This window comes from Papio anubis, chromosome 7, assembly GCF_008728515.1.
Source record: "Papio anubis isolate 15944 chromosome 7, Panubis1.0, whole genome shotgun sequence".
NCBI lineage: Eukaryota > Metazoa > Chordata > Mammalia > Primates > Cercopithecidae > Papio > Papio anubis.
In genome coordinates this window covers 101104030-101118115 of record NC_044982.1, presented here as the reverse complement: position 1 = coordinate 101118115, position 14086 = coordinate 101104030, and the positions used below count along the sequence as shown (strand labels likewise).

Here is a 14086-nt window from a genome sequence, read left to right as displayed (position 1 = left end):
TTCAATTTATTTTTCCAGGGTGTACATAGTTACTTACTAAGCCCAGACTATAATGGTGATAATAGTGGTGGCTATGGTAGTGGTGATGGTGTTGGTGGTATTGGTAATGATGTCAGTGATGGTGGCGTTGGTGATGGTGATAATGTTGGTGATGGTGGTGGTGGTGATGGTATTGGTGATGATGCTGGTGATGGGGGTGGTGGTGATGCTGGTGGTGGTGGTGACAAAACCACCAGCACTCAAACCAACAGTTTACAAAGCACTTGCATATCCATTATGCATAAGCACATACACTTGCATATTTCATGTTATGCATAATAATAAGCAATAACCATCATATAACCAATGAAAGGAGAAAGGAGGTAGGGTTGGACTTAAGCCAGTCTTTTCTCTATCCCCAAGGCTCCAGGGCAGGTGCATCACCCTAAGCTCTCCCTCTGGGATGATGAGGGGCAGCACACACTAAGGACATCTGGAGAACGAGGCTTTAATTCTGAAGACGTTTGTCTACTGCAGAATTCATGGTCCACAGTTAGAAAAATCAGCTCCTGGTTGTATCTGCTAACTCCACAATAGAAAAGCTCTTCTGCAGATGCCTAAAAGTGTTTTCTCTTTCCTCCTGGGCCTCCAACAGATCAACTTAAATGTCTAAACCAGTCCTGGAGGAGTGGGTGGCTTTTTTTAATTTTAAAGTTCCCTAAATTCTCTTGAGTAGGCTCTTCTCCTTTCTAATTTTAGCATCCAGCACTAAAGATCCATCATAGAGAAAACCTTGGCTTGTAACTTAAAATGGTTTAAAATTTCTGGTATATAATTTCTACCTTATTCTTTTACATAGAATAATAGCCATCTATTGGGTGCCTAATGGGTACTGGCAATTTGAATACTTATCTTATTTAATGTGCACAAAAGAAGAAATTGTTCTTTTTTTTTTTTTTTTTTTTTCAGATGAGGAATCTAAGTCTTAGTGAATTTAAGTAAATTTTCTAAGGCCAAATAGCTCTCAGCAGAAGCTCAGTGATTCAATTGAATATCTGCCTGACTGTAATGTCAGGTGGTGCTCGGCCCACCTGCTCTGGGGCTATCAACTTTCCTACCTCCAACTTTGCTCTTTGGGATTAGCAAAGCCTAGAAAAAAACAACCAAGAGTAAAAACTTTGCTGGAAGTTCTGAATTTCAGATGCTTTATATTGACCCAGTCCTCTGATTCCTCCTCCTCCTCCTTCTGTTTAGACACAGACGGGTCACAAAATCTTGGGCTTTGAGGATTATGAGAGAAATACAATTCCCTACCAGGAGGAAGTCAAGGGAACACAACATTCTCTTTACATGCAAATATCTTAATTACAGCTGGTAAAGAAGATATTTGCATGGAAATTTATGTATCTTTATATGTTATATATTCAGTTTGTCTCAGGAAAAAAAAAAAAAAAAAGGCCTTTTGCACTTGAGGAAGGAAAAGGAGATCCTGTTATGATACATCCATAAGGGCCCTCCACAGGAGTAGAGAGATGTGAATGACTCAACACCAGATTCAATGGTCTCCTTCAGCCCTTTCCTCTCCTTTCCTGAGGATAGAATCCAATATAAGCATGCTTTAAGGTCTCAGAATTTTCTTATGGGGTATCTTCCCCATCTTTTTTCCCTAGTGTCAGTCCTCATGCCTGCACCACCTTCACTGACAGAAGAAAATAACTGGATTTCTAAACTGCACAGAGAAGAGACTAAGTTTAGGAGATAACTGGAAACCACTCTCAGAGATAAGTTGTTATTTTTTGGCAGGATTAGGGGGCTAAAGATTTTTATTCCACTGGTCCTCCACCAGTCAAGATACAACCAATGCAAAAAATATAACCAATTACCTATGAAAAGCACAAGGCTTTTTTTTTTTTTTCTTAAGACAGAGTCTCGCTCTGTTGCTCAGGGTGGAGTGCAGTGGCGTAATCTCCGCTCACTGCAACCTCTGCCTCCCGGGTTCAAGTGATTCTTCTGACTCAGCCTCCCAAGTATGTGGGACTACAGGCATGCACCATCATGCCCAGATAATTTTTCATATTTTCAGTAGAGACAAGGTTTCGCCATGTTGGCCAAGTTGGTCTCAAACTCCTAACTTCAATTGATCTCTCCGCCTGGGTCACCCAAAGTGCTGGGATTACAGATGTGAACCACTGCAACTGGTCACAAGGCTATTTTGGTCACATTGAGGTTCTTCGTAGTTTTTCTGAGTCTTGTAATGTCTGTTTTATAATATAAACCACATTTATCTCCACTAAGGACATAGGATGGTAGAAGGTAGGATTCTCGCTAGACATAACTGAGAACTTCCCACTTCTAAAGAATGTTAATAGTTAGAAAGAAAAAGACAAATCTCTTACTGAAAATAGCTTTCCTGTGCCACAGCTGGAAGGAATAAGGAAGGAAACCTGTGGGATCCCAGAAGATGCAGTGGAATAGAGCGAGCAAACCATCTGTCTGGGATGATTTTGAGACTATTCTGCCTAGTGCCTCAAGGGTGAAATAGATGACATTTAAGCCTCCTTCCAGCTATATATTTCTTTAAAATTGAATGATTTGGCATTTGCTCAGTTGTTTCTAACACTTTAAGGATGCAGAATGGACTTGGTGGCCTAAAAAATGAAATTTTAAAAATCTATCCTGGTTTACTTAGATATTTGTTCCATGTAAATCTCATGTGGAAATCTGATTCCCAGTGTTGGAGGTGGGGCCTGGTGGGAGGTGTTTGAATCACGGGAGTAGATCCCTGAGGGAATGGCCTGGTGCCATTCTCCACATAGTAAGTGAGTTATTAATCTTAGTTCCCATGAGATCTAGTCATTAAAGAGTCTGGCACCTCCTTCCTCTCTCTCTTGCTCCCTCCCTCACCATGTGACACTCCTGCTCCTCCTTTGCCATGACTGGAAGCTTCCTGAGGTCCTTACCAGAAGCAGATGCCGGCACCATGCTCCTTGCACAGTCTTCAGATATATGAGCCAATTAAATCTGTTTTCTTTATAAATTACATAGCCTCAGGTGTTTTTTATAGCACCTCAAAATGGATGAAGACACATCCTGACTCTCCATTTCACTGTTTTTTAATGTGTTTTTTTTTTTCTTTCATAGTTACCCCTTGCAAACTGCAAGTGGCTTTAACCCTGTGGGACCAGCCAGTCTCCAGTTCATAGTCCTGAGCCCATGGATTCTAATGGCTTCTCTTCCATACTCTATGGCTACCACTGTGGCACAGGATATCACTGCCTCTTTCCTGGGCCAGTGTGATGGCCTGCCTTTATGGTTTTGGTTTCCAGCAATCTATCTCACGTGCCACTGCCTTATGAATTGTCCTTACACATGACCTGATTTACACTTCAACAGATGACAAATCCTCTGTGACTGTCCGTTGACTACCTAAGCCAAAATAGTTGGCCTTTCAAAAGCTTCCATGGTGGTCTTTCCTTTACCAACATTTCTTTCCATGCATCTTCCACAGATCCTTAGTTTTGGCCAGTTGAATCACACACCGTTCTAGATCATTCTCCTGGTTTCCTTGCCTCCAAGCTTCCTTCATGCCTTTGCTCATGCTAACCTCTCTGATGGAAATATCTTCCTAAAATTTAATCCAGACTGCCAACCAACCCCTCAAGACCCATGCCATTCCTCTACTTAGATAAGCTTTAGGCATTTGTAACTGCCTTGTATACAATTTGCCTCCCTTTAGCTTATGGTAGAGCAACACATTTTTATCTGTTCTTATATTCCCCATGATATTTTTATTTCCTTGTGTTCTATTCATCTTAGCACATGGACAAGGAATTGAATTGAATTCCATCCCTCTCACATGGGCCTTGCTAATGGCTAGGGTGTGTGGTATGAGGGTAGGAAATAAACCAACATGGACAGGGTTAGCAAATGTGTTTGCAAACTAAGCATCTAATTTAACCTCATGAGAGGCAAGTGTTAACTAGAGTTGAGGTAAAGAACACTGATCTAAAGACAATGTCATCAAAGAAACCGAGTGACTAAACTGGGACTCAGTCCTTTCAGTCCCAGTCCAGGAAAAGAAGCAGTGAAGCCATGTATGTATCTAAAGAGGAAAGTTGAGTACCTCCCACAAACTCTCAACCTAGTTTCCATGCAGCAGCAGACAATAATACTATTGGTGTGGCCAGCACTTGTGAAAAGATGAAAAGCCTCACAACAGTGTAGAAGAAAGATGAGAAATGTCCGCTTTACAAATGATAAACTCAGGTCCTGGGCAAGAAAGGGATCTGTTCCATGTCAGGAGTCATGGCAGAGAGACTGAACCTAGGCTTCTTGGCTTCTACTCTTGCATTCTAGTTCCCACATTAGTCACTGGCTGCCAAGAGCCCATAAACAAAAATGGGAGGGTAATTCCCAGGACTAATATTCTCAGACCTTTGCAGGGAGAATTCACAAAATAACTTCATGACTTCATTGTTAGAGTCCGGTTCTTTGCACCTCAACCTCCTGGTCATCATGTGCTCTCCAGGTCATCTTCACTCTAGATTGCTGGAGTGTCCCAGGGTGGAAAATACCAGATTCTTTTCTGTGTTCACTTCTATACTTTTCAGAATGCCTGAGTTGCAGGTAGATATCCCTAGCATTACCACCATATTGAAATAAAGTATAAAATGGTCTAGAAAGGATGGAGGTATGGGAGTGCAGATACGACAGGAATAATTAGATAATCCTCATCCCTGGAAGAATACAAAGAAATTCAGTTCAGGTAATTATTCTACCCACCAGGGTGAATTTTGGCCAATTATCCTCAATATCTCAAAGAGGAAGAAGATGGCAGAGCAGAAATTAAACTTTAATCACTAAACTAGATCCAGGTAATGTAGAAGAACCTTCTTCAAAACTGGAGTTTGTTATTTTATTTTATCAGGAAGGAAAAAAGGGACTGAGATGTGGAATAGCTAAGGTCTAGGGTCAAAGCAACAGTAAAGACTGGTTAACACAACTTTGACGTTATTATTATACCTTTGGCCATGTCTCCCTCCTATCCTAAAAAAATCAAGGCTCCTTCTCACTTATCATTACACACAGAACTTAGTTCCATAGAAGGCAAAACCCCAAAGAGATCATATGACTGGAATCCAAACTCCAGATTTTAGAGATGAAAGTCAAATTTCTGATTTGGAACATGGACACAGAACTGGCACTGAGACCAAGATGTCCTAAATATCAGCCCTGTCCCTCAACAGACTTTTGTATTCCAAAGTGACTGATATTTTGTACATAATTAGTGTGCAGCTCTACTGGCTTTAATCAAGGAAATAAGGTTATAATGCTTATAATTAGCATAAATGTATCCCACACACCTCCTTCTGTGTTCATTCCCTCTGCAGCTTTGTACAACTTAATAGCTCTTAGCATTTAAGTTGTTTTTCAAAATTCACTTGAGATGTACATATCACGACACCCAGTCCTATAGCAGATGCTCAGGCAACTAAAGCTCTGAGTCCCACTTGGAAGTCTTTCCAGTCTGTAGCCACGTCTCCTGATTAGCACAGGGCACCCTCTCCCAAAGCCGAAGAAGATCACAAACACATGGTTTAGGGCTGGGAATTTAAGAAGACCCCATACCTTCCTCTAGACTCCTAAACTCCAGCAGAGAAAGGTAACTCCAGCCCTGTCCACTTGCTATATGAAGATGGCTGCACCAGACTGCACAGTTCTAAAGGATTTTTGTAAGAATCTGAAGTTACAATTTGCTCACAAAATAGGATTTCTCAGCACCTCTGGGATTGGTATTGCAAGACGGCATCTTATAGCCCACCTATCTCTGTTGCAGAAATCTGAACTGTGAAAACCTGGAGGCTCCTAAGGGTGCATCGAGGGCATAGGGTATCAAAGGAGAGACTGTGTGCAACGGGGGGATCCAACCCCTTACCCCTGCTTTGACCACAGTAGTTCCACTGCCCTTAAATAAGATCGGTTTGGTATCCCATAGTGAATCCTGAGACAGTAAAACATGCATTCGTGGAAAAGCTGGTAAAATCCAAACAAAGTCTGTAGTTTAGTTAATAATTTGTGTCACTGTTAATTTCTCATTTTTTGCCAAAGGTACCCTGGTTCCATATGATGTCAACAGGAGGAAAAACTGAGTGAAGGATATATGGGAATTCTCTACACAATTTTTGCAACTTTTCTGTACATCTAAAATTATTCTCAAATAAAATTTTATTATAAAAATTTGGGAAAACCACTTCCTTGGGAATGGAATACAACTCTCCTCCATTGTTCTCCTCTATATAAATAGGACCATGATTAAAGATTATTAGGATATTTCAAAAACAGCAAAGGAAGAATCAAGCACAATAAACAGAGTCTGGTCACTGGACAGCCAGTGAAAGACCCTCATCTCCTGACAGCCAGCATCACTTCTTCTTCGTTGGTGCCTGGGTCTACTTACGAGCACCTAATGGCTAAAACCAAAGGGACAAATCTGGATAAGCCCTCTCCAAACAGGGTCAGCATCCCTCAAGAACTAGTATGCCTAGCTACTAATCCTTTAGCACCAGTTAAGCTAGGGGTCAAGCCTCCCTACTCCTGGCCTCAGAGGAAGGAACTATATGATTCTGAATGTAGCTGGCAGCTGCTTGTCTATGTGGACATGAATAGAGTTGTGACAGATCCCTTCCTCTTTGCACTGTTTCAGGCTTCCAACCAGAGGGACACCTTATTGGAGTAACAGGTCTAAGGATGGGACAGCTCTCCAGTCTTAAACTCACCCCTTGGGAGAAAGAATTTGTCTGATTCTGGGGACTGGGCATGGGGTCACAACCCCTTCCCCTTTCTGATGAGCATCTTCTCCCTACAAAGAGGAGAAGTGAGCAGCAAAACTTCTGCCTCTTAAGAACAAAGTCTGCAATATTCCCAGGCTGCTATGACTGAGTTGGAATGTCTAATATGGGGACTCGGTTAAAAAAAAAAAAAAAAAAAAAAAAAACCATTGTTACTGCACACTGAAACCACCATCTGCAACAATTCTATCATTATTCAAGTGTACTTTATAATCTTCATCTGCCTGGATTCTTTGCCTCAGTGGGCTCAGACACATCATCTGGGCAGGGAAGACAGGTGCCACTTACTGAGTGAGATTCCCAAAGTTCCAATGAAGAGTAGAAAGCATGGTGGAACCCTGTGGTCCTAAAAGTCAGTTGCTTCAAATTACCATCATTAGCTTTTGTTTTTACCTTTAAAATTACCTAAAACCAGTTATCTCATAGACCACTAGCTCTCTTCAGTACACTGCCAACCACTTGACTTTCATCTAAGAGCTTCTCCCGACTCGAAGCCAAGAACTAACTGGTCAAAAAGACTTAGAGGAGCCTCAGGCTGTCAGCTCTGGTGACTGAGTGATCAGTCAATGTTCTTGTTGATCATAAAACTGGAAGGCACCATAGAGTGCATCTGATAAACCTCAGCTTTGCTCTTACCTCAGGTCCTCCCATTAAACTAATGAGGGGGCTGCCCTCCAGAGCTCTCATATTGGTACATTCCCTGGATCTCTGTCTTGCTCTCTCAGGACTGACATGCTGGGAAATTCATTCCAGTAAAGTCAATGGTCCATAAATATCTTTAGGATCCTCTTAAAAGCCCTGAACCTTCAAAAAACAAAAAATGAAATACAACACCCCGCTTAATATTGCTCATATAATTTTAGGAAGTCTTAGAATTTCTCAAGCCCCCCCCCCCCATCCTTTGACCTACTGGTGGAGAACAACCCAGGCTTTTAGTCAAGGACATAACCCTTCTTTAGACAATACTGGATGGATTCAGTTAGAATTTGGACAAGCTCTGGATTGCTCCTTTACTATCATGGATTTGGAATAGAAGCTGCTCTAGTTTGTATTTCTTCCCTGCTTTTCTTCTAGATGTATTTTCTTATCTATTAACGTATATTCCCTTTGATTTGGAGCATTGTTTCTTTCCCCCACCCAATTCATAGGATGGAGTTTCTTGAATTTACTCTTCTCCTGGATGATGAATCAATGCACCAAGATGGCAGGTGGGACCAATGCATGGGTTACAAAAGCATGGGACACCAAGAGTTTGCAAGCAGAATAGAAAAGGGGGCCTTGCAAAATAACCATGTCCACATTCAGGATTGGAGTAGCAATACAAAGTAAGAACGGCTTGGCCTATCTTTCCTGATAAATCATCGGATATGGGATGATTTGCTGTTGGGATGGAATGTTAAAAGAGAATGTAGTTTTTCTTCATCCTTAACTCTGGCAGAGATTGCCAGCTATGCAGTACAATTCGTGTTTTTTCTCCTCTATGTAGGACACAGCTATGTTCCATTTCTCAGCCACCTTTTTAAATAGGAAGGTCATATAACTGGGTTCTTGCCAGGAGAGAAAGTGATTAGTCCCCACTTTCAGGCCAGGTCTATTAACAACATCCCACACACATTCCTTCATGCCAGTTTCTCCTTTTAGCTGGTTGGAACATACATAAATGCCTAGCATGACCAAGGACTCCACACAAGGAAAAGGGTAGAGCTCCATGAGCCTGAACGATGGTGGAGCAGAGGACTACTCCTCCAGTGAATTCACCTACTCATACTGTTATGTGACCTAGAAACGAATTTCTATTTCTGTTGCAACCATTATATACCTGAGTATCTATTTGTTACAGCAGTTGACTTACCTTAACTAATACATCTAGGTAAGCCTTGTCCATTTGGAAATTGGAGAAAGCATTCATATTTTAGCTCCAATAATTGCTAGGGTTTGAAAATGTCCTCCAAAGATCCTGTGTTGAAACTTTAATCCCCAATGCTACAGTGTTGAGAGGTGAGAACTTTAAGAGGTGATTAATCGGAAGGGCTCTGCCCTCATGAATGGATTAATGGTGTTTTCATGAGAGTGGGTTTGTTATCACAAGAGTGGGTTTATCATAAAAGCAAGTTTGGCCCACTCTTGGTCTCTTGCCATGTGATGTTTTCTGCCATGTTATGACACAGCAAGAAGGCCCTCACTGGATGAAGACCCTCAATCTTGAACTGCCCAGCCTCCAGAACCATAAGAAATAAATCTCTTTCTTTAATAAATTACCCATTCTGTGGTATTCTGTTATAGCAATACAGAACAGACTAAGACAATAATTAATATTTATTGATTATTGATCATCCTAAGAGCTTTATATTTACTAACTCTTAGTCCTTACAGAAAATGCATATGATAGGGGATATTGGCTCCATTTTACAGTTGAAGGCACAGAAAGGACAGATAACTTGCCAAAGTTCATACAGTCAGGAATTATAGAAGCAGAGATTCAAACCAAGGCAGTGTGCGTCCAAGAACTTGCAACTTTTCTTCTGCTATGGGGATGCGAAGATATCCATAAAATCGAATATTCTTCCCGTAAGATTGGCTTGTTCTAAATGATTCCCACTTCCTAATGATTACTGTTACTGTCTTTCTAGGAGTTTCTGGGAACCCTGACCCAGAATCTCCAGCTTAGAATCCAGTGCCTCACTACCTGCTGCCAGACTTGCTTATGACCCACACCTGTGTGTCCACCTGGATTTTTAGCATACTTGCACCATCATGTCCTAGACACTCAGTTCTGTCTTCTACCAGAACCTAAAGTGGGTCATCCCTGACTCAGACCATCACTCATTTTCCTCCTCTGAACATTCTCCCAGGATAATGAACTGCTTGATTAGATAAGACTTGCTCCTGCTGCCTACTGCTGCATTCCACATCATCTCCAAAGGCTCACCTCCCCTTAGTGAGCATCTGGTTATCTGTCTAGATTTCTCTTGGTCTGGAGTGACCTATTTCCTAATTTTAAATTCCCTTTCTGACTTCATTCATTCATACTTCTATTAGGTGTCTAACAAGTGCCAAGTACTGTCACACAGGACAGCACACAGGTACACAGGACAGCAGGGTGAACAGAAAGGAACACTCCTGGAGCTCTAGATTAGTTGGATCCCATTCCCCCCGAATTCAATTCCTCCCTGATCTCAGTGTATTGACTCCTCTCCCCAAATCAAAACATTTGAAAACATCTGTATTCTGAAATCTCAACTTCTCCCCTTCAGGACATTCAAAACTTTAATTCTAGATTTGACTACCAGTTTCTTAGTGTTCTCTGATGTTCTTAGAAAGATATAGTGGTACCCAAAGCCCGCCCTTGTGAAAGCCAGTGAAAAGGTAATCTTGGAAGCATTGAGTCAGTGATTCATAGAAGGAAAAGGTGTTTGTCACTATGAATGTCTTAAGAAGAGAGAACAAATCGCTCTGGTGCTCTGGTGTGGGAATGTTTGTTTTCTCTCTCTAAATGTGTAACAGGAAATTAGGCAGTTCACCTTTGTAAATTGTTTGCATATCACTTTTGCATGAGCCAGATGGTGCCTCTTCGTTTTAATAAATTAAGAATGAAAAAGAAAGACTATAAGGAGGAGTTTATCTCCATCTCTCCCCCTGCCCTTATATGCACATTCTGGAATCTGCACTGGGCAGGCAAACACGCGTGCGCGCACGCGCGCGCGCACACACACACACACACACACACACACACACACACACACAGGCATGGATTATCTGCACTTAGTGGTATTAGGCATAAGAAGCTGACAAACTCTTAGGCCCAACTGATTTCAGTAACCAGTGACAGCAGAGAGGTACAAACCTGTCTGGGGATATCATCTCACAGAGAGAATCCTTCACAGTATTCTCGCTATCTGACAAATCAGAGCATTTCCCCCAAGGCCTCAGCCGATGTATACTGAACAAAAAAGTTTTACATAAATCACCCAAATGTGGCCTTAGCTCTAGGATTCATGAGCAAGACCCTATAAACATTTATGAGACGAAGAGGCAAGTATTGATGACCCAGTATTTCTATACATGTTGAAACCTGAAGAAAGACATTTTCCTGAGGTGGTCAATGCAAAGATCCTACTTCTTTGGAGGAGCTGCATGATCCAGTTTATCTTCTGGTGGTCAGGGAGTCCCTCTCTCTGTCCCAGGAATTGCATATGGAAATAAAATTATCCACAGAGTTGTCTTGGCTTGGATGTGAGGGGAACTAGTAAGATCATGTAAATAAGAGCTTATTCAGTAAGTATTGTATTACAGGTTCTTTATACAAATTAACTTGCTTAACATCAGCACAACTCTGTCAAGTGAATATTTTTGTTCTCATTTTAACGACAGAAAAATTGAACAGAGGTTGGGGAAAATGCATTCAGGTTACATGGTTGCTAATGGTGGTTGCACATTAGGATTGAACACAGGTAAGATTAGGCCTAAATCCAAGAATTCCATTGTCATTCCAATGTCTTCCAATATGAATAATAAGACTTCAGGGTTCATTTTGATGCGACTTCAGGCAAATCTACTTCTGCCTTTCATTTTACAGAAAAGTAGGGAACGAAGAGTGGTGTATACAATAGGACACTGTGAGTAAGTGAACATGAAGATATTCCACAAGCTGGTCTTTAAATATCTCATCAGTAGAATACACAGATTTCCAATGGTGTGCTGTGTTTTTACTGTAAGAGTTATCCCTTTTTGTTCAAACTTCCTTGGGACCAAAAATATACATTTCAAGCTAGCTGGCCTTGGCTAACATCGCCCTTAGAACTCGTGAAGAAGGAATTGAGGTTACCTGTAGTGTGTACATATTCCCACCTCACTCTCCCTTCCTTAAATTCTAATCTACCCTGGCACCCACAGAAATTAGATAGATGTATTCCTTGCAGCCCTTTAAGTCATAAAGAGCAACAGTTCACAGTTGTTAAAGCAAGGGCAGAGAAACATCAATTGGGGATGTGATCTTTTTATTTTCTGTTTTTCCTCTTTTAAACCAGATTCAGTAAATATTAAGTGCACATCTAGAAGTAAGTTTGAAGGGCCAGTTAGCCCATTCTGGTCAGACATGGTTTCCCGAGACTCTAGTGAGGTCAGTAGTTATCAGCTTGGCATAATCAAACATCTGCCTTTCACAGAGAAAAACAATGAGCCATCCCTTGTTTTCATCAACACCAACACAGATCTGAGCACAATCAGACAGACCAGCAAACCCCATTAAACAAAGTGGAAAGGCAATTAAATGGTGCCAGCTCCAGCCAGACTCTAAGAAATCTATGACCCATGCCCCTCTTAGTAACCACACCAATGCCTCTCTTGGAAATGAATGAAAAATATGGTCTAGACACTAAGGAGAGACTCCTCTTAGACATTTTCTGGCAAGTCTGCCCTGGCCATCAGTCTGTGACTACTGCCACATCATGCCCCCTTTTCCATACCTGGGGATACTGGACAGGACAGGTGGCTAGAGAAGCTGCCCAGCTTGCTGTGGACATTCTATGCTTTATTTTATATTCTCTCATGACAGTACATCATCTGCCATTCTTTGGTTGTACCACAAACAAGTCACTTTCCAACCACGAAGGTCATTTCTCAAATATTCCATTTTTCTCCAAACTATTGCTAAAATGAAGTGTCTTGACTGATCTGTTTTAATGTCTGAGTGATCTCATTTAGGCCATCAGGAACATCCAGATAGAACTGATCTGCACCCACTTCAAATTCCCAGCCTCTGGTCCACCATGCTCAGGCCAACAGGTCAATCATATCTATTTGACTCATGGTATGATCACTCACTTCTCCAAAGATGAGACAAATGGCTGCCATGATCCTGGCTATAGACTGAACGTTTGTGCAACCCCCAAATTCATATGTTGAAACCTAAGCACCAAGGTAATGGTGTTAGGAAGTGAGGCCTTTGGGAAGTGACTAGGTTACGAGGGCAATGTATTCATATGGAAGAGTTGCCAGAGAGATCTCTTAACCCTTCTGCCATGTGAAGAAGACACAGCAAGAAGATGGCCATCTATGAATGAGGAAGCAGTACCAGACAATGAATTTGTTTGCACCTTGATCTGGGAATTCCCATCCTCCAGAACCATGAGAAATAAACGTCAGTTTTTTGTAACCTATCCTGTTTGTGGTATTTGTTATAACAGCCGAAAAGGAATAAGACATGCCTTGACCTCCAAAACATTGTCCCACACTCTCCTTATAACTTCCATCCAAACTCCTCTTCCTTTTGATGTCCCAGAAATAGATTTTCTGTTTTTTGTTTGTTTGTTTGTTTTGTTTTGTTTTTTAAGACAGAATCTCACTCTGTCACCCAGGCTGGAGTGCAATGGTGTGACCCTGACTCACTGCAACCTCCACTCCCCAGGTTCAAGCAATTCTCCTGTTTCAGCCTCCTGAATAGCTGGGACTACAGGCACATGCCAGCACGCCCAGCTAATTTTTGTATTTTTTAGTAGAGACAGGGTTTCACCATGTTGGCTAGGCTAATCTTGAACTCCTGACCTAGTGATCCACCCACTTTGGCCTCCCAAAGTGCTGGGATTACAGGCATGAGCCACTGCGCCCAGCCTTGGATCTTCTGTATTTTTTAGCAATCTGCCCTCAATCCGTTTGCAGAAGTTATCTCTGTGTCTCAGGTTGCACTCATATTTCCCCTTACTGAGATAAGTGACACTCATGGCCATTCATTCTTTCCCTGGAAATAATAACACTATCAGAATCAGTCAATAATCCATGGAAAAAAAGACTCCCAAACACTCAGGGAAAAAAAAAAGATTCTGGGAGCAAAATAAGACTCTTGTTAATGTAAAGCAGATGACTATATGAAGGTAAAACTGAGCAGGATGGCTCTTCTCACAATCAGAAGTTTTTCTAGGATCTAACCTGTCCTCTCTCCAAAGTTGGCTACAGATAACGCTTCCTTTCCTCATCTGTTCTAGCCCATTTGGATAATACTCAGCAATATATTAGCCATCTTTATTACTTTACTTAGGTTTCCTCTTCTCATCAAGATCTACCTTTGGAAACAAGGTAATTCTTAAATAGTCACAAGATAATTTCAGAAAATAAAATGTGTCATGAGTGAGGCTAGATCTGGGACTGGGTAGGGAGACATTAAACATAGTACCAAGTTGGGTGTGTCTGTGTGTGTGTTTGGGCACATACATATACATGTATGAGTATGTTTACATGAAGAATGAGTATTGGAGCACGTAAGA

General features: G+C 41.5%; 1 protein-coding gene across 6 annotated transcripts in view; it reads right to left on the bottom strand.

The window, feature by feature from the left end:
- The window catches only part of NTRK3 (neurotrophic receptor tyrosine kinase 3), a 385036-nt gene that overhangs the window by 39682 nt on the left and 331268 nt on the right, over nt 1-14086 (bottom strand). The window lies entirely within an intron of this gene.